A 25961-nucleotide genomic window follows, 5' to 3' on the forward strand; every position below is an offset into this window, starting at 1 on the left:
GAGCCGAAGTCCAGTGGCATATTTCTCTGCCACTTTGGATCCAGTGGCTTCAGCCTTACCTGGCTGCTTAAAAGCAGTAGCTGCTACTTGTATGAGTCTGGAGCAAAGCGAATCAATTGTGATGGGACATCCAATGAAAGTGTATGTGCCACATTCAATTGAGATTCTTTTAACAAGAACTCGAACACAGCACCTCACTCCTAGTCGGTTGACTAAGTATGAAAGAGTGATTTTGGGAGCAGAAAATGTGACAGTGATAAGGTGTACAGTACTGAATCCTGCCACATTATTGCCAGATCCATGTTGCGAAGAAGTGAAAGATGAGGTTGACCATGATTGCTTGGATGTGACTGAATTGTGTACTAAGCCCCGACCTGATATAAAAGAATCACCCTTTACGGAATCTGATCACGTATTGTTCATGGATGAGTCATGTCTGAGAACAGAAGAAAGAGGGCTAAGTGCTGCATACACTGTATGTAAGATATCAGGAGTCATTGAAGCATCCTGTTTACCGGAAGTCAAATCTGCACAAGTAGCCGAATTGGTGGCCTTAACAAAGGTATGCAAAATTGGGAAAAATTGGAGAAAAACCCTATGTACTGATAGTCAATATGGTTTCGGGGTTGTGCACGATTTTGGCCAACTCTGGATACAGAGGGAATTTGTGACTTCCTCAGGATCTCCTATCAGAAATAATAAAAATGTAAAGGAATTATTGGAAGCATTGCAAATGCCAAAGAAGATAGCAGTTGTCAACAGGGGCGGCTGGTGACATTTGAAAGTGGTGAGGCGTAAAATGATTGGTATACTTCACCGTTGCGAGCGAGCGTAACGAGCGAGCCCTAACTCCTATAAGGAGGGTTCGTGGGGGTTCTCCCCCCCGAGAAAATTTTGAAAAAAGAGAAGAGAAATGGTGCATTTTCAAGCAAATTTGAGAAAGCAGGAAGGTTAATAAACCAATTGTGAAAGTGCAGTTATAACATTAATAAAGAGATGTCATATAACATAGGTAGCTGCTTATTCAGTATAACCACAGAGCTTCATAACAGACTTCGAGATACAATGCATTTCTGAGTACCTCACTCACAGATGTATTTTATTTAACAAACTAAACTGGTTGCAAAGTGGCAGCATTCAACATTGTTTACTTTTTGGAAATGAAATCAGCACGTCTTTCTTTAAGAGCAGCAAACTTTTCAATAACTTTAGTGTTAAAGTCCGGGATTTTCTGAACTAGCTTGCTCTCTACAGAAAGCATTGCCAAAGCATTGCGTCTTTCCTCAAGCATGGTGTTTATCAGGAATGTCTTAATCCTCTTTAAGGCTGAAAAACATAGTTCTGCCTCGACTGTTGTCATAGGAGTGGTTATGACAATTTTAAGTAAAGCCACTGTCTCTCCAAGTGACTTTTCCATATTAAGTTTATGTATTAAAGCCAGCAAAGACAAGGCACTTGTGGCCTTCCGGTACACAGGCATTGCGTACAGTACAGTCAACTCAGTTCTCAGCTCTTCTTTATTGAGCATAGGATAAGCTCCCACAGCCTCATTCAGAGCACGCTCCAGGAAGGATTCATCATATTTGGCAAACTGTTGACTTTGCAATAATGTGGCACTCACCAAATGTTTTGTGAAAGAAAAATGCTCTTTTGCCTGCACAATTACAATGTCACAGATCTCCTTTGCAATTCGGACCATAGTGGTGATGTTTTTCCTGCGGTTTGCGAAAGTAGATTGCTCTGGCAGTTTGCTGTCTAAATTGTCAACCCCATCTCTCACTTTGCTTATGCTTTGGACAAACATAGTAGTATATACTTGCACTTTGACAGTATCTATCTCTTGTGCTTGTAACTGATTGTATAACAGGTCGACAGCTACCATTATATGATGAAATAAAAACAGTAAGAACAGAAACTCTCTGTCTTGTAGTGTTCTAGCAAAGCCATGGGCTTCAATCTGACTTTTGTAATCAAACTCATCATTGGCTTCTATGGCTTCAAAACATTTCAGAAGGTCCTCTCTATGTTCATAGATTAGGTTGACTGTACGGATGTTAAAGTTCCAACGAGTTGAGGATCCCCTTGGAACGCTTTTGTCTACAATGTCATGAAGTGCTTCTGTTCTTTTGGGGGAACGCGAGAAGAATGCTGCCATGCCTCCTATATCCTGAAAGAAAATTTGTGTCTCGGTGATCTTTGATACTGCCTGTTGCATGATAAGATTAAGTTGGTGAGCGTAACAGTGCACATAATGAGCATTAGGGTACACATCTCGAATTCTCTTCTGAACTCCACTAAGGCTTCCACTCATTACGGACGCACCATCATAGCTTTGCGCAATAAGTTTTTTTTTTTGAGGCAGCTCTGGAAAAATTAAGCTCAGTTGACGCAGTATAGCTGCAGTAATGGTTTCTGCACTAGAGTCTCTTAAATTTGTGAAACCATAGAACCTCTCCACAACTTGTCTGTCATTGTCAATGTATCGAAACACTAATACGGACTGTGTTTTAGTGGCCACATCAGTGGTGTCATCAGCCTGAATAGCCACAAAGTCTGTGTTTTGCAATTCTTGCACAATATGGCTTCTCATAATTTCGAGCATACACTCAAGAAGTTCATTTTGTATTGTTTTAGAGGTGCCCTTAAAGACTGTAGCACTTGCTAAATGTGCTTCCATATCCTTGTCTATGGTTGCTATTAAATCCACAAGGCCTTTGAATATTCCAGGATTTGGGGAACCTTCCGATTCATCATGGCCTCGCAATGCCAGTTCAAAAGCACCACAGAAACGAATGCAATCAATTATTTTGGATAGAATCTGTCTGTTCCTATCAACTGCTTCATGGTGTTTCTGTATTGCTTTGCGGTATGCATCACTTATCTGCTGCTCAATCGGAGCATCTTCCCCCAACATTCCCAGTCTAGTCAGGTTTTCCATATGCTTTCTTGTGCGGGAATGCTTCTTTATTTTTTCAGACAAATGTTTCAAGTCTGTTACTCCTTGATTTGTCCAAGAAAACTCACCACCAAACAGCAAGCAGGGGAAGCAGAACAGAGAATTTCTTAAAGGGCACCCTGTAAGACAATCAGCTTTTGTGTACCAGGCGTTTGAGAATGTACGTGTGGACATTTTTCCTCTGTCCTGGGAAGTTTGCTGTAGTTTTAGGTCAGGCCGATGAGGTCCCAATTGCTTTAAATGTATTTTCTCTTCAAGTGGCCGTGCCTGGAATGACCTTGTAATAAGCTCTTGTACTGTATTCATGATGCCGATGCTGGCCTTACAAATATATATTAAAGAAACCTGCCAATAATCAAAGTACAACATATAAGGTGCGGTGCAATAATATCAAATTTCAGTATAAATACATATATCTTGTGCAGTATCGCAATAAATCTCCAACAGCTCCCCTTTCCACAACATGACTGCAAAAAATACAGCCTTACTGCCTGCTGCCTCTGTGTGCCATAGTGGTTGCTGAAGGCACTGAAACAGACACTGCTTGAGGGCCTTGAACAAGGCAAGGGATAGATAGTGCTGTTAACAACCGTTATTGCCCAAATCACAGGGCTAAGGCTGTTAGTAAATTCCATCCACTGAGGTTACAATGTTCAGAATGTGTGCCTACCCTAACCACCATGTACAGTGACCACACACATAGCTCTAACTCCAATCTAAAAAAAAAATAGCATCAGTTTCCTTACCTTTAACTCTGGTGTTTGCTGGGTCGTAGCCGGGGTGAAAGAGCAGCAAAGGAGGTCTTGTTCTTCGCCGGAAATGTGACCAAAAATTTGGTAAGGGTTGTCAAGCTTTAGAAGGTGCTGAAAATAAAAATAACGTGCTGTAACTAGACAAGCATTGCTTTTAAAATACAAGTAATCCCAATGAATTTTACCAGCGTCAGTTCTTCAAGTTAACATAAAATAACTACAGTGTTCTTAAAATATTTATTTTGTTTGATGTTCGGGGAAACCAGACTTTTTTTAGTCTGCTACGTTAAAATTATCCATTGGAACCTGCTTACATTTAAATGTAATAATGATATGATTTTTAGCTTTCAATATCATTATGGAATATAATAGATCAAAATTTTAAATTCAAACGTTTCTACTAAAGACACGTTTCGAAGCGTTATCTCAGCACAACTCTTGCATCCCCCTCTTTCTCTGCCTGCCATTGCGCTCCATGCTACTGAAAGGTGATAAAAAAAAACACGTGAATTTGCTTTCCAATGTCCAATCCTGCTGCAGCACACTTACAAAGCCCACACATGACAGTAACCCGATTCAAGGCCCCATTCTCCCGATTTTTTTTTTTACAATCTCCCACTTTGCTCTTCTGAAATGTTGGCATGTACGAAAACGTGCATTTGCGTTTCAATCAAATGTCCGATCCTGCAGCAGGCAGCACATTACTGTCGAGGGAAGCAGTTTTTCCTGCCAAACACAGTGTGTGCAATCCTCGCTGACGTACACAGCAGTTGAAAGGCGCGCGACTGAGGGAATGCTCATGACGCATTATTTAATTGCAGAAGCAGGAGGGTGGACTGTTTTGTCCCTTCTGTGAACATTTGTACGACGCCTGTAATGCAAACAACCCGGGGAGAACATAACCGTGACACGGCTGGCTGATCGGTGTGAGATCGGATCGGACATTTGAAACAGCGAGCATCCATTCATAGATTTGCTTGTTGTGTCACACGGTGTGACACAAGTTGCACAACAAGCAACTCTATCAATGGATGCTCGCTGTTTCAAATGTCCGATCCTGCAGCAGCACACTTACAAAGCCCTTAGCCCACACATGACAGTAACCCGATTCAGGCCCCATTCTCCCGATTTTCTTTTTTACAATCCCCCACTTTGCTCTTCTGAAATGTTGGCATGTACGAAAACCAAACGTGCATTTGCGTTTCAAATGTCCGATCCTGCAGCAGCACACTTACAAAGCCCTTAGCCCACACATGACAGTAACTCGATTCAAGGCCCCAATCTCCCGATTTTTTTTTAAAAATCTCCCACTTTGCTCTTCTGAAATGTTGGCATGTACGAAAACCAAACGTGCATTTGCGTTTCAAATGTCAGATCCTGCAGCAGCACACTTACAAAGCAAGCCCTTAGCCCACACATGACAGTAACCCGATTCAAGGCCCCATTCTCCCGATTTTTGTTTTTACAATCTCCCACTTTGCTCTTCTGAAATGTTGGCATGTACAAAAACGTGCATTTGCGTTTCAATCAAATGTCCGATCCTGCAGCACACTACTGTTGAGGGAAGCAGTTTTTCCTGCCAAACACAGTGTGTGCAATCCTCGCTGACGTACACAGCAGTTGAAAGGCGCGCGACTGAGGGAATGCTCATGACGCATTGTTTAATTGCAGAAGCAGGAGGGTCGACTGTTTTGTCCCTTCTGTGAACATTTGTACGACGCCTGTAATGCAAACAACCCGGGAAGAACATAACCGTGACACGGCTGGCTGATCGGTGTGAGATCGGATCGGACATTTGAAACAGCGAGCATCCATTCATAGATTTGCTTGTTGTGTCACACGGTGTGACACAAGTTACACAACAAGCAACTCTATGAATGGATGCTCGCTGTTTCAAATGTCCGATCCGATCCTGCTGCAGCACACTTACAAAGCCCACACATCACAGTAACCCGATTCAAGGCCCCAATCTCCCGATTTTCTTTTTAAAATCTCCCACTTTGCTCTTAATGTTGGCATTGGCATGTATGGGAATGGGCCAGATCGGAATGCCTAATCAAAATGATAATGAGCTGTGCAGTACTCGCCAATGGACCAGTCAGGGACAACAGTACACAAGAATTGTCACCACCACGACGAGTCGACGACACACACGAGTCACACGACGGGTTCGGGAGAGCTGACACACACTGTACACCGCCGCCACGAGGTGTGTATGCAGACAGTGTGGCACCGCGTGCGTGATGACGCGACAGACTGCATAGAGTGCGCACCTCATGGCCAATCACTGTCACTGTGTTCAGACAAAAGCCACAGTGATTGGCCATAGTTGCGCGGCACCCAATGCAGTTTCTCGTAGGCTGCCGCGCGGGGTCTGAGAGACTGTCTCAGGCTCTCAGCCAATCCAGAGACGCTGCATTAGTAGCGCCTGCCCTGGATTGGCGAAAGAGCACGGATAGGGCTCGCCCGGATACCGAGAGACGGGGCTGCTGCATGAGGCAACCCTCGGCCTCTCGGCCCCCTCCTCTCAGTAGTAGTACATGGCAGACAGTGCGGCGAATGCGCATGCTCGTGCTTGTCGTGAGACAAACTCGAGCATGCGCAAATAAATTGCGAGCCGCTGTCAACTGTGTCAGTGCTCGACCCCCGGCCCCACCCCCTTCATGTCCGACACAATAAATATATTCATTGCATTGCTGGTCTGGGATTTGCATTTGCGTGCGTGCGTTCGCGTTAAGTGGGGCTCCGCCACTGCGCCCCAATGGACGCACCGCCACTGTTCAAGCCACTGGGACAGGTGTTAGCAACACTCCATAGTTTCAAAGGGCTGGAACAGACCTGGAAAAGAAAAATATCGCGATCGCGATCAAACATCAAAGCGGCCGTTCGGCCGCTAAAGTGAAAGTAATCATTTTGTGGGTGCTTTGATGTTCTCAGTGGCCGCGCGGCTCACTGAGAACATCAAAGCGCCCGCGAAATGTACACGCAGGCTGCCAAATGGTGCGCGCGCCCGGCGCACATGCATTGTAGTTGGGGGCCTGAAAAGCACTCGTTTGCACTTCCAAATCCCCGTTTTCTATAGCTCTCGCCAGAGCAGCGCTAGAGCGCTGGCTCAGGCGAGACCTAAAAACGGTGGGAAAAGCATGCATTCTAATGCAAATCTGATGAAGCAAGATGGTTTATAAAGCAATAGTGATGGTGTAGACTTGAAATATTTAAACACATGAAAAATACTCCATATTTTACAGAATTAAAATTGTTAGTTCCTGTAGTGTGCAAATGGCACTGTGCAACAAGCAAGGTTTGTAATTATTCTACCTGCAAACACTTTGTCTGATCTTTCTGCCGTCTGCAGTGCAGCTTCCTGTCTGACATGTTCTTCTTGCAGTCTTGTTATGACTTTAATGAAGGCATTTTATGATAATGACAAAGCCGTCCCATTCTTTAACTAGAGAACTGTGTAATGGACATGAGATAACAGTGCTAGGAGATTCTCACAGATTTCTTTATTTAAACACCTTTAGAAATAAAATCTACTAAGAAGATATGGGCTACTGTGGTTTGTCAGACTAGATGCAATGAGACAGCGAGACATAAACCTTGAAGGGCAGCCTCCAAGACGTTTTTACGTAAGCAGAATCTTCAGGATGTTATAAATTGGCCGTAAAAAAACTAACACATTCTACAGACCTGGTCTTCTATGACTGATTGTGTGCTGCAGATCAAGTTGCAGATCTTAGTTGCTAACCCCCTGGTCACACAACAGCACGAGCAGACTGACTCTGGTGCCTTCCCTCCCTTTGTTCCCTGCCAGAGCTCGGACTCAGGGCCGTAATTTCCTTTGATCAAAGAAATCCCAGTCTAGAAGCACCCAACTGGGACCAACATCAGAGCAGGAAACTAAAGATCCCCTCTTGTTTACATTTGAAAACAACATGTTTCTCAGGAATCTTTAACCCCTCCTATTGGTGAAACAGCAGTGCTAACATTTTGTGACTAGTCTCGTGTGACTGCTGACACAGTAGGTGCCCATTTGAATGAACACAGAAAACGATGTAGTCAAGAGAAGTTTCAATGGTGTATGTCACACAGACAAGAGAAACAACGCAGTTTAGCACACTTAAGTACACAAAATCCATGTCAACTTAAAGAAAGTCTTAAGGGAAGGCACTGTGAGGTTTTCTTTTGAACACAACAATAACCGCGCCACAGTCCACCTGCAATGCATGCCATTCCATCTTCAAAACAAACAAGTTCACAGTTTCCAATTTTAATTGGGTTTAGAGAGGCCTTTCAGAATTAGCGCTCTGCGCCATAACTAAACAAGAAGCCCCTTGAACGGCCAGGGTTAGGAGAGCAGAGAGGTAAGCCACCACGCTCAAGTGCCCTTCACTCTCCGGCCCCTAACTACCTGAACAACAAACTGGTAAGAGCAGGTCAATCCAGATCGCTGAGAAGCTCCAACTCACTCCTTCTTATTCATCCGAAACTGAAAAAGAAAACCACACAATACCGATCTTTCTCTGGCAACGCTCCCAGGATGTGGAATGCTCTCCCTATAGTCCTCAGATGCAACTCCTCCTTCTCCTGTTTCAAAAGGGACCTGAAAATCCATCTCCTTAACAAATTCTTTCCTGACCAACGTCAACTAACCTAGACTTTAGTATCCGAGTTTACTCCTCTCTCTTGACATTCTAGTATAGTTGGCTACCGGACTTTGTTAACCACCTTATATTCCATGCTGTATTTTTTTATCCCTGGTTTTGCTTCCTTACTGCCTACTATGTAATGCAATTTCCATCTGTTTTTCTGTACAGTATGTATGTAAAGCGCTCTGATATCTACAGGTCAAGCTAGCACTATATAAAACTTTTAAAATAAATAAATAAAATAAAAAGAGCCCCCGAAACACGCATTGATTCAGAGGCACTACTAGTCTAGTCTGAGGGACATCACACCAGCGGATGCCCGTGGAACCAGGACAGCAATAAATAACAAGGTAGCTGGCGGCTCAGCGCTGAACACAAACTGCATTTGAAACGGCAAACAAGCACATCTATTCACAGCTGTCAACAGCACTGGGCACAATACTTGTGAAAAGGGAGCGGGCCTCTTAGAAAGTGGAGCCCTGGGCAACTACACACTTTTCCCCCAAGCTTTAAAACTACCCTGTGTTTCATATGAACAATTGCAAGCATGTCAGCGAGGCTATAGTAGTTTAAGCAATGGCAAGCAGATCAGCACGTTTTACCAATGCCTATTGTATTTTTATTTCAAAGGGCATTTTCGAGATGGAAATTGCTTGTGGGACTTTAAAGTATAACTGGATAAGGGCTTTATAAGGGAATTGATGAGTTTGTCTCGAGCAGGGTACTATGCTAACTTTGGTGTTTCATGTGAGCCTGTGAAAAATAATAAAGACATTTTATCCCCATGCCTCACCCTCCTCCTAATCCATTTCACTTTGCTGCACTTGAGTCGATTGGGTCTAAAGAGTGTGGGAGCAAATTGGAAGTTGCCATACTAGTACCACGTAGACATCATGAGTCCGAGATATTCTGCAAATGGCTGGGCCGGGATCAATGCATTCCCTAAAGAGACAGCTTTGCCTTTTCTAATTAAATTCAATTCGTTAGCGGTTGTGTAAACCTGTAATTCGTTAAACATGAGCAAAATCAATAGGCTTGGCGTTCACTCTCAGTTGGGCCTGGTGTAAAATGAAAGACAGGAAAAGCTATTACCTTAGTGACTGAGTAAATCTATGACTGACTCTGCGACTCAGAGTGCTAGAGCCTGAGCCACGTCTGCTGGTTTCGGTCAGGGGTCCCTGCACCGAGGTCACCTCATCACTCACCCTCACGCTCTCAGGTCAGGAGGCAGGAGCTGCTGAGTTGAACGAGGAAGGCTGCTCTCCACATGCACAGTACTGTTACTGGTGGGGTGGCTGCAGACGAAGAGGGAGCAGGAGGGAACAGAAATGGCGGCCAATCACTGCATGGCTTTATAATAAAACCATTCAGCGATTGGCCACTGACTCTTACGGCATGGACCAGGATCCTCCCCACCCGCACTGCCTGTGGGAGACCAAGAACTACGTAGTAACCGCCTGTCTAAGCCAATCCAGATGCTGCTCTTAAAACAGGAGAGCACTCCCAGGATTGGCTTGGTCAGGCGAAGTCAGCGCTCATTCGGAGTCTTGGGGGCTGCTGCTGTGACCCCCCCCTCCACCCCGCCTCCCTAATTGCACAGGGTGAGAAGCCTGTAGGCTCCAGTGAGCATGTCAGACTGGCTGCCGAAAGGCAGCCGGCCAACTTGTCATGCGCATTTGTGAGTGCAATCAGCAATTCACATTCATGGCTGGCTACTATCAGCCTGTGTAGTGCTGACAGCTGAGTTAGAATCAGGGTTAAGCCCCACCCCCGCACGCCTCGTAACAGTCAATCCCGGCTACTGTCTGCATTGTTTACATTTTTATTCAGGGGGCACTTCGGGAGCTATGGGGCAAAATAAATAGGGGGGAAACACCCCGGCTTCCCGATAGAGGAACAGCCGCTGCTGTCAGCACCTTCTCACATCCTTTCTCTGCCACAGAAGTAATCTTGCTACTTTTTTTGTGATACATCCCATAGGGCTCCTCCTTTCCTCAGGCACTTCTTGTCTTTACAAACTACGTTTATGAGTGTCTTGACAGGAGGGTGGGCTTGGAATCAGACTGCGACGGAACTCCTTATTTAGAGAACTGAAGATTATTCGGTAAGTAATAAGTAAATTACCTCTTCAGCCTCACTCTTCATCCCAGTCCTCACATATGAGGATATACACGAGCCACTAAGGCAACAATAACATTATCCTTATTTATTCAGATAAACATTTCTACTCACAGCAGATTCCATACAATTACTTTGTTACAGCTTTCAAATCTGCTGTGGCAAAGTTCAAAGAATCACCCTTACTTAGTTCTAATCTATAATGTGTTACTAAAGCATTAGGAATGAACCAAATAGCAGTAATATATATCTCCTATAAAGACACCACAGCTGACTCTTCCCAGGGTGTACAAACTGCAGCGTCTGAGGGCCCTAAACATTCTCTGTAACCGCAGAACCAGCTTAGACATAAGCCTGAGTGATGGCTTACTTCACACATCTGCTGAAAGTTGCAGTTGCTGCCTTTATTTGCTGCTCCTTAATCTATAAATAAGCATTCAAAGAGAGAAATTCTTTGGTTCTGGACAAATACACCACCAAAGCTCTCTTAACATCTAGACTCACAAGCTTCCGAACTTGCAAAATCTTCTACCACTTGTACAACAATCTCATATGAACAATTAAACCAATTCAAGACCTTAGGTGCAAATTTAGGATCAGGCCTCAGAACCGTTCTATTAAAGAAAGAAACTCTTTGGTTCTGGACAAATGAACCAACAAAGCTCACTTTCATCTAAAGACTCACAGACTCCTGAATTTGCAATATCATCTACCACTGGTACAACAATCCCTCAATGAACAATGAAACTAATACAGGACCTAAGGTCTAAACTTAGGATCAGGCCTAAGAATCGTTCTATCCAGTAAGAACTTCAAATAAGCCTTGGCAAAGCCAATATGACTTGCCAATGTGAGAACTATCGGCTTTGGCAATGTGCTTTAGCCATGTTGTACACTAGTGTGGCTGCTGTGCATCATGGCTGATTGATAGTGGGGTGGTGGGGTTTGGGTAGATTGCAGTGGGGTAGACTGGGGTAGAGTGTAATGGGGTTGATTGGAGTAGCATGGAGTTATGGAGTTGAGTAGACTAGTGTATGGAGTAGCACAGAGTGGGGTTTATTGGTATACAGTGGAGCGGGGTAGATTGGAGTAGTGTGCAGTGTGGTAGATTGGTTTAGAGTGGAATGGGGTAGATTGTAGTGGAGTATATTGGGGTAGACTGAGGTAGACTGGAGTGGTGGAGATAGGAATAGATTGTTTTGGTACAGAGTGAGGTAGAGTGGGGTAAATTGGAGTTGAGCGGAGAAGGGTAGGTGGGAGTAGAGTGAGTTGGAGTGAAGTGGGAAGTAGATTGTAGTGGAGTAGATTGAGCTAGACTGGAGCAGGGTAGACTAGGGTGAAGTGGGTTAGACTGGAGCAGAGTATGATAGATAGGAGTGGGATAGATTTGAGCGAAATGGAATGGGGTAGATTGAGGTAGAGTGGGGTGTGGTTGATTGGGGTGGAATGGAGTGAGATAGATTGGAGTGGAGTACAAGTAGGCTAGATAGGGTGGATTGGAGTAGAGTGGAGTGGGGTAGATTAGGGTAGATCAGGTGGATAGGAGTAGGGTAGATTGGAGTGGAATAGAGTGGGGTGGAGTGGAGTGGAGTGGATTGGAATGGGGTAGAGTGTGAGCAGATCAGGGTGGAGTGGGGTACAGTAACTGGAGTATATTGGGTAGATTAGCGTATGGTAGATTGGAGTGGAGGGTAGATTGTAGTGAAGTGGAGTGGGGTATATTGGAGTGGAGTGGGATAGAATGGGTTGGGGTAGATTTGAGTGGAGTTGGATAGAATGTAGTGGAGTCGAATGGAGTGGAGGGGCATAGAGTGGAGGAGTGGGGAGTGTCATGGAGTTGGCATGGCGTGGAGTGGAGTGGCATGGCATAAAGTGGAAAGGCATAGAGTAGAGCAGAGTGTTGTAGAGTGAAGTGGTGTAGAGAGGAGTAGTGTGAAGTGGAGTGGCATTGTGTGGAGTATGCTTGGTGTGATAGCGCACTGCCATTAAAGATAACACATTTCCAATTGAAAATGGCTATTACATTTGCACAGACATAAGGTTTTACTGCACACATATGATAGTGTGTGGAAATGTAATCACCAAGCATATTGATTTGTTTTAATCTTATTAAAATTTTTGTTTCGAACACAATTCAGAATTACAAAAAAAATGTGCTTCATTTCTACTATTCTCGTTCTGATGTATTCTGAAATATCAGCACAGTTCATTTTTGTTGTGTGCTAGAAAAGATAATCTCCTACAGCCTGCCCTCTCATACGGGTACTCAACAGGATGGATTGTCACATAAATTCTCTCACTTTGTAGTCAGCGAAAGAAAAGTAAACACCAAGTTCCCTTGAAATACAAAGCCTGACATTTGAACTCTGTCTTTGAATGGTCAGCAAATGAGACAAGATAAGAACAAGATTTAAAGGCCTGTTTACAGATAACTAGTACTCACAAGAGAGACGAAGTCAAGCTGGACAGCCTAAAACAGCAAGCAAATGACAGAGCCAGCTAGGAAAGATGCACTCTGTAGAGTGGCTCAACAAAATGAAAAAAATAGGTCCCAAAGTGCGAGCAGTGTAAAGACAGAAGTACTTGGAAGAGGGAAGTGTTGACCGTAGAATTGAAAAGTAGGAAGCAAGCAACTGAGAGTGGCTTTGAAGCCTACCAATGGTACGTAATGGGAGGCTCCAAGCCCACTGACAGTAAACATAATGTCTCGAAGACACAGTGCATGCCTTGTCTATGCGAGACCTAAAAAGGATAGTTTATTACCATTGACGTAAAGTCCCTAACATCTGACTCCATCTCGTGAAGGCCCAAATTCCATTTTAGTTCACGGAGGCTGTCATCTTCCTTTACTTAGGCAATGGAGGCCACCATATACCATGATTCATGCAAAATCATTGTCTTGTCTGCCTTTTAACGCAGATGTCACCAGACCATATCTTTCTAGAAACTATGATAATGTCAAGTTCTTCAATTAATGACATAAATACAACACCTAATGCGACATTCGTCTGGGTCAAATGTCTACTCCTCATCATGTCAAGGTTAAATAAGAACACATGTAGATATCAAACTAAATAATGTAGTCTGAATTGACTTCCTATTGCCTTATATGTGTATAAGGAAAAGTCTGAGACGCATACCTTGATGCACATCATTTATGTCAGACATTCCTAAACATATGTCAGAAATTCCAATTTTTGATAAGATTTAGTGCCACATGTACGACCATTTCATTTTGCGACTCAAAAATGGCGATTTGTTGCAACTCGCAGTTAGTGAGTCGCAAAATGCAATGTACAGCAGTGTCTCAGAAACTGTTTGCAATTCCCAAATGTGTCCCAAGGGACCTGCCTCATTAATATTCACGAGGCAGGATGCAATTCGTGACCTAATGGCAATGGCCAGCGACATATTCAGTGATGGTGGCCTGCTAGGGTTTGCAGACCACCATGTCTGAGACTGCTTTTTCAATGAAGCTGTTTTTTGTTAAATGCAGTCCGTTTACCTTAAAGGAAAATGAAAAATAAAAATAAAACGTTTCTGGTTCATTTTTTAAGAGTGGACCACTGCCTGCTCTTGAAAAACGTTTTCACTGCCAATCACAAAGGGGAAGGGGTCCCTTCATGACCTGCCTTTACGTCAACCTTTTCCTGGTGGGGACACCGTCATGCACGAGTTGGCAGAAAGGCAGTAAATGAGCCCAAATATTGAGCTGAGGGGGATTGTACACTTGTGTACTGTCACTGGCGCACATGTAAAGAGCTGCAATGCCTTCATTTTGGGTTTGCGCAATGTCACACTTCAAAACTATTAATATGAAGAAAAAAATTCTCCTGACTGGTTGCCATCACATTAGAGGGCGTTCATGTGCAGAAAGTGGAACAACACATGCTTGCATTACACCACTGGTACAAAATGTACATCTATGGCAGTAGCTGCATTCAGGAAGCACTGTCGTGTAGGCAGGATTGGTATCTGTCTCGTTTTCAGAGTTGAAACATACCGTCATCATGACTCTGCTGCCGTGAAACTGCCAGCCCCGCGGGAAACTCCTAATATGGCGGGTGGGGATGCCAGCTGCTCGGCAGAGAACTGGGTCCCACTGATGCTGTGAACTGGCAGTCAGACTGCCGAATTCGTAATCGGTCCCTGTGTTACATTATATATATACATATATATGTATGTATATTTGAACATACACAGACACATATAAAAGCATGTGTGTTTATATGAGTATATATTTATATAATGTAGTAAATATTAGTGAGGTTTTATTTATTTAACATCATATTAATAGTTTCATTAAAATATTTTAGATTTACTTCTTTAAACTATATATATATATATATATATATATATATATATATATATATATATATATATATATACATATATATATATATTATGAAACAATATTTTTGTATGTTTTTTAACAATATTAGTGTGAAACAATATTTTTCGATATTTTGTACTTACCATTATAAGGATAGTAATACAATATTTTTGTAAATATTATTTTTGACACAATATTTGTGGTAACCCTATTGTTGATTTCAATATTGTGTCAGTTATCTTAATGAAAGTATATCCCCTTTTTCAGATTAATATTGTTCAGCCATCACTTAAACTGAACTTTACCTCTCCTCAGACCGGAAAAAGCTGCTTGTACTCCTGTGTCAATGAGGATAACTAATCCAACAAAAGGTATATGCACTACGGGCTCCACTGATGAAGTTCACATGAGACTAATGTCATTGTTGCTGACATTAACTCCTGAACCTTTAACCAATGTCTGGTCTTTGCACTCTGTAGTGACACTAACTGAGCAACTTGTGTCTGCAAGGAAATAATCCTGCCCTCTATGAGAAACATTGGCCCTCTCTGAGTGTCTATGAAAGCCCAATGAATGTCTTTGTTCTGGCACAAGACTGGAGTTCTGATAGTTTAGTATGAATGCCAGTTATTTCAGGCAGGAGTACACCTTCTTCACCCTGGCCTCTACGTTTACAAAAGAAGAATCAGATATCAGGCAATGATCTATAAGGCAATGATCTATATATATATATATATATATATATATATATATATATATATATATATATATATAATCTACTGGCGGTCGCCAGTAGATAGTTATAGTTAGGACCGTGTTTCCATAGGAAATCTCAAAATTCTATTTTGAATAACTTTGGCGCCGGTTGACGAATCCTCGCGAAATTTTCAAAACTAATGGGGCGCTACGCTCCGCTCCTACCCTGAAAGTCTCGGGGGGATTCGTCAAGCGGGGGCTGAGAAAAAAGGGGGGTCCCAAAACGCGTTTTCCCCATGCATTTTTCCATAGGACCTTTAGTCCGAGCTACAGCCCGAACGGCTGAACAGAATTATGTGAAATTTGGCAGAGAGGTAGCCCTCAGGTCAGGGATGTGCCTTTTGAAGGTCTTGTGTAAATCTGTTCAGTATTTCCTGAGAAAATAGCATTTAAATCAATATATATATCTATGGGCGCGCACCGTGCGCTTACGGTAAGCTTACCGTACGCGTACGGTGCCGTGCGCGAGCGCGATTCTGATTGGTTGTTAGATCAAAGTAAACATTCGAATCGGTCGAAACCAGGAAGTGTCGGCCGCCATTTTGTCTCTCGCAGTCTGAGGGGGTGAAAAACAAAGGAGGATAACGTGAAAAGGGGGCAGGCTGGACTGTTCCTGACCCCCTAGCCTTTGTCAGGGGGTCTCAGAAGGACCCCCAAGGGAAAAAAATTAATTTTAATTTTTTTAAAAAAAAACGCTGAATGCGCGCAGCGTACGCGCACGGCGTAAACGGAGAACTTCCGCGAACTTCGCGTAATTACGCGTACCGAGCGCGCACGGCAAAAAAAAAAAGAAAAAAAAAAAAAGAAATAACAATCACATTTATTAAATAAATTGGAGGACCCGCAAGGGAGAAAAAAAATTGTTACTGTGTAAAAAAAGGCGAGGCGCGCACGGTGTGAACTGCGCAACGTGGGCGCAGGGTGTGCGCATGGTGAAAAACCAGAAAAAAAAATAAAAAATAAATACATAACTTAGCATTTAAAAAACCGTACAAATTCACTGAAAAAACCATAGGTTTCACACACGTTATAGCTAGGAATTAGCATTTAAAAAACCTTGCAAATTCACTTAAAAAACCATAGGTTTCACACATGTTATAGTTAGCTGTACATTTCACTCGTAAAAAAACAATGAAATTCCACATTATAGTTAGATCAGGTAACTATAACTTGCGCAACCGCAATCCACAATGTGTCATTTCAGATGTCATCATTGATGTGAAGAGTGATGTCACTGACCATGTCATGAGTGATGTAATATGTGACGTCATCAGCAGTTTATTGTGGGCGCGCAAGTTATAGTTACCTGATCTAACTATAACGTGGAATTTCATTGGTTTTTTACGAGTGAAATGTACAGCTAACTATAACATGTGTGAAACCTATGGTTTTTTAAGTGAATATATATATATACAAAGAGCAGAATACCTTGCAACTGAGGAAAAGATACAACTGGTACCAATACCTTGGAAAATACCCTTGGAGACTAAGGCAGCCCAAAGGGGAGTGCTTTGAATTTAAAATGTTTCTCCTGTATTGCAAACCTCAGATACTTTTAACAACCTCCCATTATCGGATCTCGGAAACATGCTTCCTGCACATCCAAGGCTGCTAGGAAGTCCTATCTTGAAAACATTGGCACCACCATTCGCAAAATAAATATCCTGAAAGATGTGTGGTGAACAAATTTGTTTAATCACTTCAAGTCTAGTACTGGGGCAAACAAGCATTACAACGCAGTCATTACAATGCACTACCTTTACATCAAAGTCATTACAACGCAACATCCTTTGCATCGCATGCCATTACAACGCAGCTATTACAATGTATTTCACTACAACGCGTGCCATTACAACGCATGCCACTACAACACATGCCATTACAACGCATTATAAAGTAAGTAATGGGAAATAGTAATTTTTACCCCTAAACTATCCAACACTTACCCTACTATTGCACTCACTGGAGTGGGAATAGTAATTTTTACCCCTACACTATCCAACACTTACCCTACTGTTGCACTCACTGGAGTTGGAATAGTAATTTTTATCCCTACACTATCCAACACTTACACTACTGTTGCCCTTAAAGTATTACACGTTGTAATGGTATGCATTGTAATGGTATGCGTTGTAAGTGTAGTTTCTAAAACTGCGGTGTGATGGCATGCGCTGTAAAATCATGCGTTGTAATGGATGTTGCGATGTAAAAACCGCATTGTAAAGGCATGAGTTGTAAAAGTTTGCGTTGTAACGTGTCCTATTCTAGTACTGGCCTGTAGCTCCCACCTGGCTTTGGTACCAAGAAGATGACTGAATACACCCCCTGTTACTTGAACAATGGCTCCTTTCTGTAACAAGGTTAGCACTCCCTCCCTCATCACCTCTTTCTTGGCTGCAAATAATGGAGGTAGGACCTCAAAATAAAAGCCCATAGGAAATAATATTGAATTAAATAAATTATTAAAAAAATTGTTTAAAATCTAAATTAATATAATTCAATGGTAAATAAATATAAAATTGATAAAATATATATTTATTATTTAATTGTAAACATATACATTATTTTTTAATTCAACGTAGGTTAACAGTATATTGTATTAAAAAAGAATGACATTGATTTTAATTAATTTTATACATTCCTTTTGATAATTATTAATGCACTTTATGTTTCTTTCTTTATGTGGGATTTTCTTTATTAATTTAAAATTCCGAAAAATAATTTTAATTGAAATGAATTTAGTTTCATTAATTAAAGTTTCTATTCAACATAAATGTAAGAATGCTGTAGCATTGCTATATTTTATTCTACATTTAAAATAAATATATCAAATACATTCACTTCAATATTTAACATAGAATAATGTGCATATTTATTTTCAAATTAAATCAATTTTAAAACTGTTCTGTATACTTCACTATAGGGGGGCTCAGCAGTCGGAGCAGAGATCTATACAAGGTAAAGTAAAGGGACAAATAAAAAGTTTATTTAACTCATAAATAATAATATTAATGTAAATGTATTATATATATTTATTTTAAAGGTAGAACAAAATGAAAAATGCTGTATTAAATTGAAGTATAATTATGTATCAGAAGTTTAAATTAAAATTAAATTACAATAAAATCCACTTAAAGAACAAAGTGTATTATGCACTAATCATTATTACAATTGATTTACAGAATTAATTAACAATAATTGTGTCATATCTGATAAAAACTAATTTTTTAAATTCTTAATAGGGTATTACATTATTTTATAATTAAATATTAAATAGGTAGTGTTTTTATATATTTTTTACCAATAAATTATATTTATTTATTTTGTATCTATTATGAATAATCTAATTTAACATTATTTCCAATGGGGTTTTATTTTAATTCCCTACCTCCTTTATTTTCATTGCAAGGGTGTTGCAGTACCAGTCATTGGCCACGTCTAGTGATTTTGTTATTTTTAGTAGGAACATACACTTGGATTTTGGGAATAGCCATAAGCAGTAAACATACTCAAAAGTGTAAATTACTTAAAAGTGGACGTTACCTTTGACAATCAAGCCCACAAAATTGAGGTAGAAGTTCCCTCCTCCCTTGAATCTTCGTAGGGTCCTTACTCTCATGCAAAAGGTCAAAAAGTACTTAAAAGTCATTCAATATTGCCTGAGAAGCATATGCAGCATCATTGATTGCCCTTAACACAAAGGTGCCGATTCCGATATGGGTGGGTAAGTACTCCGACCGAGTCAGTTCTGGAGTGTTTTCTGACCGAGCCAGACCCCTACAGTCCGACCAAGGGAATACGATGCGCACGCATGCTGTCGGACTCGGTTCGGTCGGACTCCCATAGAAGACAATAGGAGTTAGTTGTACGACGCGTACATGCGCTTCCATTGACTGAATGGTTACGTCTCAAACAAGTGCGCCCCCTACAGTGGGTACGCATCGGTGCCATCCGCGCCGTATATGCCTGTGTGTGTGCAAGTCGTACGGCTGCGGGTGTCGGGGGGTCCGACGTTGACCCCCGAAGTCCGACTCCGGGAGCTCTTGCGAGCCAGACGCTCCGACTCGGTCGAGCTGTTCGATTCGAGCATCGTACTCGTTTGGTCAAGAATCGTCTCCATTGCGTGCGTCGGTTTGCATGCGACTGAGTTGGACGGATCGGATCAGAGCCGGGAGCGAGTCGGTCGGAGAATTTGTACATCTTCGCATCGTACTTTGGCGTCCGGACCTGTGTACGGATCAGTCGGAAAAGAAGCATCGGAATCGGATCCACTACGGCCGAACCCGATTCGGTGCCCTTCCGACCGAGATCGGAATCGGCCCCAAAATGTTATGCCAAATAACTCCTCTTGAAGGTACTCTAAACCTTTCTTCTCAAAGCATCTGGGACAAAGGACTACTCAAAGTCAGAAATGAAGTGAAAGCCATACTCCCTTTCGCACCTGCGAAAAGTTCACATCAAACCGTTACAAAGCGTAATTTTTTGCTTGAAATCTGGAAAAGATAACTTCTTTTAATCCTTCCACTCTTTTAAAATGAGAGAATATGCCACATCATGGCAGTATCATCCTAAGGAAACCTTAAAGATTAGGATACAAAAGTACACAGAAGTGAGCTAGAGAAAGAGTTTACTTTCCCAGGGGGCCTCTTGGAAGATGGGGAACCTGGGCATTTGCCCACTTTGGCCATGTCTTGAAATCCCTGCATCATGGAATGGTAGCTTGTCAGTCTGCGGGGCTGTGCACGGCAAAACAAACCCTTCCTCATTCTGCTGAGGGTTTTCCTTGAACTTTAACATGTCCCTAATCTGTGCAGTCAGTTTTATCAATTGTCACTCTTGAATGTTCTTCCCTTTAGTGCCCTCATTCATATAGTTATCTTTGTCCAACCTCTGTCTTATCAGGCGATTTTACCAACAAAGTGCCTGATTACGATGGCGGATGGACATCTGTCCATCCGTCATCATCCCAGGGATGGGGACCGCCCGCCTATAAGGTGGCGATACCACACATGCAATTATGATGCGACCACCACCACCGGAAACCACAGGCAGAAAAGGGATATCATAATCCTGACGGCGGTGCCTAACAGGCACCGCCGCCATGCTGTGCAATGCGGCTGCTCTGACAGGCGATAAGAAAATGACCGCCTGACGGAACCGTGGTGGTCGGACTTTCTGACCGCCATATTTTCGCCCGCCATAGTAATCTGGTGGGTGGATCCCACAGTTCGATGGCGGAGGGCCCGCCACCTTCAGGCTGTCAGTGGCAGGCCTTAAACCATCGTAATCAGACCCAAAGTATTGATCACCTCTTTGATCTAAGATTCAAACTGAACTGTCAGCGCACCCTCTGCGGCAGCCCGCTGGCGAGCTGAAAGGGGGTCCCATGGACCTCCAGCCATCCCCCTGCAGGCGGGTGCTGTCACTCGCTGCACACCTGCAGGGGGAACTCTCTCCCTCTTCAAAGTGCAGGCAGGATGCCATTGTAATAGGGCGCATTGTCCCTGTTGACCTACAGCACACCTGTTTAAAGGTGCAGCATGGAGCAAAGACAGTGCGTTCTAACACTAATATGGGCCCAAGTGGGTGGAGAAGGACTCTGAGTGGCCACCAAAAGGCTAAGAGAAAGACCCATAAAAGACTCCATCTCTTCTAGTTCTCATCGTAGTTTTCTTTTTAAATACAAATAAACAATACAACAGAAAAAGAGACTATGTGCTTAAGTGACTTGAGAGCGGCCACTCAGAGTTTGTGATTAAGTTCGGCCAGTAAATATTTATTTTCCGGTCCACGGCAGGAATTGATCCGGTCCGAGGGTGGGTGCTTGCAGGGGCTCACGTGACCGCGCTGTTTATATCCGCTTTCATGCTCTTTAAATAACTAGTGGCCTCCAGCTCGCACTTGCTGTTGGCACTGTGCTGTTGGCACGCGTTTTGCTCTGGATTTCAGTTCTGCGCGAGGATTCATTTTCAAAGTTCGTCCCCCCCCATGCCACATCCGTTTTGCCCCAAAATCGCACTGGGTAATGTAAGGTCAAGTTTTAAAAAAGTGCTTTAAAACAAATATTAAGTGAAATGAAGAATTACCAAAAAGGCTAATAACATTTTTTTAAATTCCTAACAAAAAAAAAACTAGGGGGCATATTATCAAGACAGGCGATAAAATTATCGGCGCTTTAGCGGCAGAAAACTGCCGCTAAAACGGCAACAATGGGCTTGATAATATGCTCTGTGGAATTCCAATTGAAGCTCAGGTTAGATATATTAGATGTGAAGTACATCTAACCTGAGCTTCAATTGGAATTCCATAGAGCATATTATCAAACCCATTGTTGCCGTTTTAGCGGCAGTTTTCTGCAGCTAAAGTGGCGATAATTTGATCGCCTGTCTTGATAATATACCTCAAAATGAGCACCCGCATAGCGGTTCCAAGCATTAATAAGACATGTCCCCTTTCTGAATCTGGGCATATGTGGCTGCAATTGATATAAGATGTCAATATCTGAACATGCCACGCTGGAAATGGATGTTAGAGGCCACGATCAGCCACAAGAGACTGCGCCTGGTCCTTAGAGACTCTACCTTGCCACATAAGAACGTACTCGGGTGTAGGAGAGAATACTTCAGAGTTAGACATATGAATAAATTCTCCTGGGTGTATGACACTGTGGTTGGTATGTAAAGGCAGAGCTTGAGCATACAATGGTGTACCTGAGCTTTAGTCACACATTGCTGCACACTGGGGCTGTGTCCCAGTACATGTGGCCCCACCTAGGCATATGCGGCTGCGCCTTGGCGCGTGAGCCTGCAAATGGACATATTAGTGTGTGCTGGGTCATAGAGACTTTTCATGCGTACGTGATGCTGCATTGTCTGAGCTTCAGAAGCAGCAGCACACAGTCAGTGCTTGGGCATAGGGGGCTGCATCCTTATAAATGATTAGGGGAGAAGATGTGGCCTAACTGCCCAGGCGGTCGACCTCGCGTTTGGGGAACCGGGTTCCAGTCTCGGCAAGGACGCTCGACATTATGGGGCCGATTCCGATCAGGGTCGGAAAGCACTCCGACCGAGTTGGATCCAGAGTGTTTTCTGACCGAGCCAGACCCCTACAGTCCGAGCAAGTACGATGCGCACGTATGCTGTCGGACTCGGTTCGGTCGGACTCCCATAGAAGTCAATGGGAGCCAGTCGTACGACGCGTACATGGGCTCCCATTGACTGAATGGGTACGTCTCGAACAAGTGCACCCTCTACAGTGGGTATGCGTCAGTGCCACCCGCACCATACATGCCTGTGTTGGGGAGACCCATAGGTATCCCCCTGTGTCCGAGTTGTAGGGCTGCGGGTGTCAGGGGGGTCCGACGTGGACCCCCAAATTCTGACTCTTGGAGCTTTTGCGAGCCGGACACTCCAGCTCGCACAGGCTGTCCGACGCGTGCATCGTACTGGCTTCGTTGTAAATCGCATCCATTGCACGCCACGGTTAGCTTCTGACCGGGACGTACGGGGTGGTTCGGACCCAGAAACGACTCGGTCGGTGAATTTCATGTAGCTCGCATCGTACTTGCTCGCTCGTACAGCTTTACGAGTCGGCCGGAAAACACGCGTACGGCTCGTTGTTTTTCCGGCCGCACCCTTCCGACCGAGATCGGAATCGGCCCCTATGTGGTTCTGGGCAAATCACTTTATATTCCTGTGACTAATAGAAAAATAATGAACGTGTCTGTCTGTGAGCAACTGGTGCTCATGTAAAGAGCTCTGATACCTGATACTACACTAACACTACATGACTGTTGTGTGGTGTGGGAACGAATATTGAGCTTTTTTGCACATCTTGCATTGCCTTTGTAAACGAAACTGTACATTTGCACATTTTGTTGTTTGCACTGATTTTGCTCAACATTTTAACGAAAACTGTGAACTCTTTTAAAATTTGCCACTACTCTTTTAATTTTTTGATTTTGACTCGCCTGGTGTCCGAAGCCACCTGCGCTGCAGTCACGCTATTTTTCGCCTATCTGACCTCACGGAAGCACGCCTTTCAAAGCGGCTCCATTAGTTTCGAGGTCAGCGGTCTAGTTGTTCTCTGCTCTGCCTTATTTAGGTAGCACGCTGGCGTGGCCGCGCGCTAACACTACATGACTGTTGTGTGGTGGGGGGAACGAATATTGAGCTTTTTTGCACATCTTGCATTGCCTTTGTAAACGAAACTGTATATTTGCACATTTTGTTGTTTGCACTGATTTTGTTAAACATTTTAACGAAAACTGTGAACTCTTTTAAAATTTGCCACTACTCTTTTAATTTTTTGATTTTGACTCGCCTGGTGTCCGAAGCCACCTGCGCTGCAGTCACGCTATTTTCCGCCTATCTGACCTCACGGAAGCACGCCTTTCAAAGCGGCTCCATTAGTTTCGAGGTCAGCGGTCTAGTTGTTCTCCGCTCTGCCTTATTTAGGTAGCACGCTGGCGTGGCCGCGCAGCGGGCGTGCCGTTGGCGCGCTGAAGGTGCGCCTAAGGCAAGCCCGTCTGCGCCCGTCCACACAGCGCCAGTCTTGCTGCCCGAAACGATGAGAGTGGTGTCAGCAATGAGAGACTTACCTATTCTAGCGAGACCCTAAGAAGGATTGGCGAGTCAGCAAATGGTAGGTTTTACTCACCCCATTGGGAGGGCTCAGCTGGTACTTTGGCTGATTTTATTAGGAGAGAGGCTTTATTGGGAGGGCTGCTTAATGTTAGATCTCTGCCGAAGCATCAGGTGGAGATCCAACTGTTGTTGGAATTTCACTATTTACATGTCCTATTTATGACGGAAACCTGGACCCAATCAGGCCTAGAGGTAGAACTAGGACTGGAATGCCCTCCGGGCTACAAAATTTTACACATGCCCCGTAACAATGGAAGAGGAGGTGGAGTGGGGATTATCTTTAGAGAAGCTCTGGATTTTACTCAGTTAGAGATAGATAAAGTAGAGGGTTTCGAACTTTTTGGCTTCTCTCTTAAAGACCCTAAGGGCTGTGTACTGGCTGGTATTGTTTGTTATAGACCGCCAGGAGCGGTAAGGTCTTCGCATTTACAGGGTCTAATTGACGTTATTTGCAATATGGCCGTTAGCCATTCTAACTTGTTTATACTGGGCGATTTTAATTTATGGTGTAATGGGGCGCTGGATTCCGGCTATGGTAACCTTATGCAGACCTGTGAGAACTTGGAATTATGCCAGGGAGTCAGTAAGGCCACTCATATAGGAGGAAACACACTTGATCTTATCTTCTCCAAGGAACAGGCCTTGGAAGTGGTAGAAATCCTCCCAGTTGGCTGGTCTGATCACTATCTGATCAAATTTCGGATACTTGATCTCCGAAGAACACAGCTCGCCGTTAGAGAGGCTAGGATGTTCAAAAGTAGAAATTGGAGGGAACGCCTTAAGAGAAAGACTAGCTCCCTTCCCGTATTCTCTTTTAAAGACATTTTTATCGATTGTAGTACAGTAGAAGATAGTTATACGGCCCTCTGTACTCAAATTCAAAGTCAACTTGCCCAAATTGCCCCCGAAAAAATCTGTAGAAAAATAGGTAGGCCATCGGCCAGTTGGTATAATGACCACCTTAAATCTCTGAAACTGGCCTGTCGGCAAGCTGAGAGGAAATGGAGGAAAACTTATTCAGACAAGGGCAGGACTGATTGGAAGGTGTTATTAGGGGAATATAGAAAGGAAATCAATATGGCTAATTCGGAATATTTTGCCAATATTATTCTAAACTCAAAAATATAGCTCACGGACAATTTTTAAAATAGTGAAGGACATGTCTGCCCCTGAATGTCTGCAATCCCAAGTTCTGCCGACCCAAGCTCTGTGTGATAGCTTAGCCATTTATTTTTTGGAAAAAATAAGTAACATCATTGATGGACTAAGATGAACTGATCCACCCAGTTATAAAGACTTTGTGGACAATCAAACTGAGGCAGCTATTTTCGGAGGACACCTTTCTTAGAATTGCAGGGAGTGTGTCCTCAGGGTCCCCCCTTAGATCCCATTCCTAATAAAATCTGGAAGGAGTTGGGCTCTGAGCTCTTCCCCCTTCTTTGTCAGATTTGCAATAGCTCTTTGACCTCTGGGTCAGTGCCAGCTTGCTGGAAGAAAACAGTGGTTACTCCACTTCTGAAAAAACCAACTCTAGACTCGACCTGTGCGGCTAACTACAGACCCATTTCTCTCCTTCCCTTTCCGATAAAAATCATTGAATGTCTGGTTAGCAAAAGTCTGTCTGAGTTCCTTGAATCCAATTTCAGGCTGGATGATGCCCAATTCTGCTTTCGACCTGGCCATGGTACTGAGACCGCACTTGTGACCGTATTGGATGATCTTCGGATGCGAGCTGACAGGGGGCAATCAGGT

At 43.3% G+C, this 25961-nt stretch overlaps 1 long non-coding RNA gene across 1 annotated transcript in view; it reads right to left on the reverse strand.

The window, feature by feature from the left end:
* The window catches only part of LOC146861341 (uncharacterized), a 215700-nt gene that overhangs the window by 12376 nt on the left and 177363 nt on the right, over positions 1 to 25961 (reverse strand). Inside the window, exon 2 of the long non-coding RNA XR_014979247.1 lies at positions 3703 to 3819. This is a non-coding gene — a long non-coding RNA (uncharacterized LOC146861341). The remainder of the gene's footprint in view (positions 1 to 3702; positions 3820 to 25961) is intronic.

Source organism: Triturus cristatus, chromosome 3_1 (genome assembly GCF_964204655.1).
Source record: "Triturus cristatus chromosome 3_1, aTriCri1.1, whole genome shotgun sequence".
Classification (NCBI taxonomy): Eukaryota; Metazoa; Chordata; class Amphibia; order Caudata; family Salamandridae; genus Triturus; species Triturus cristatus.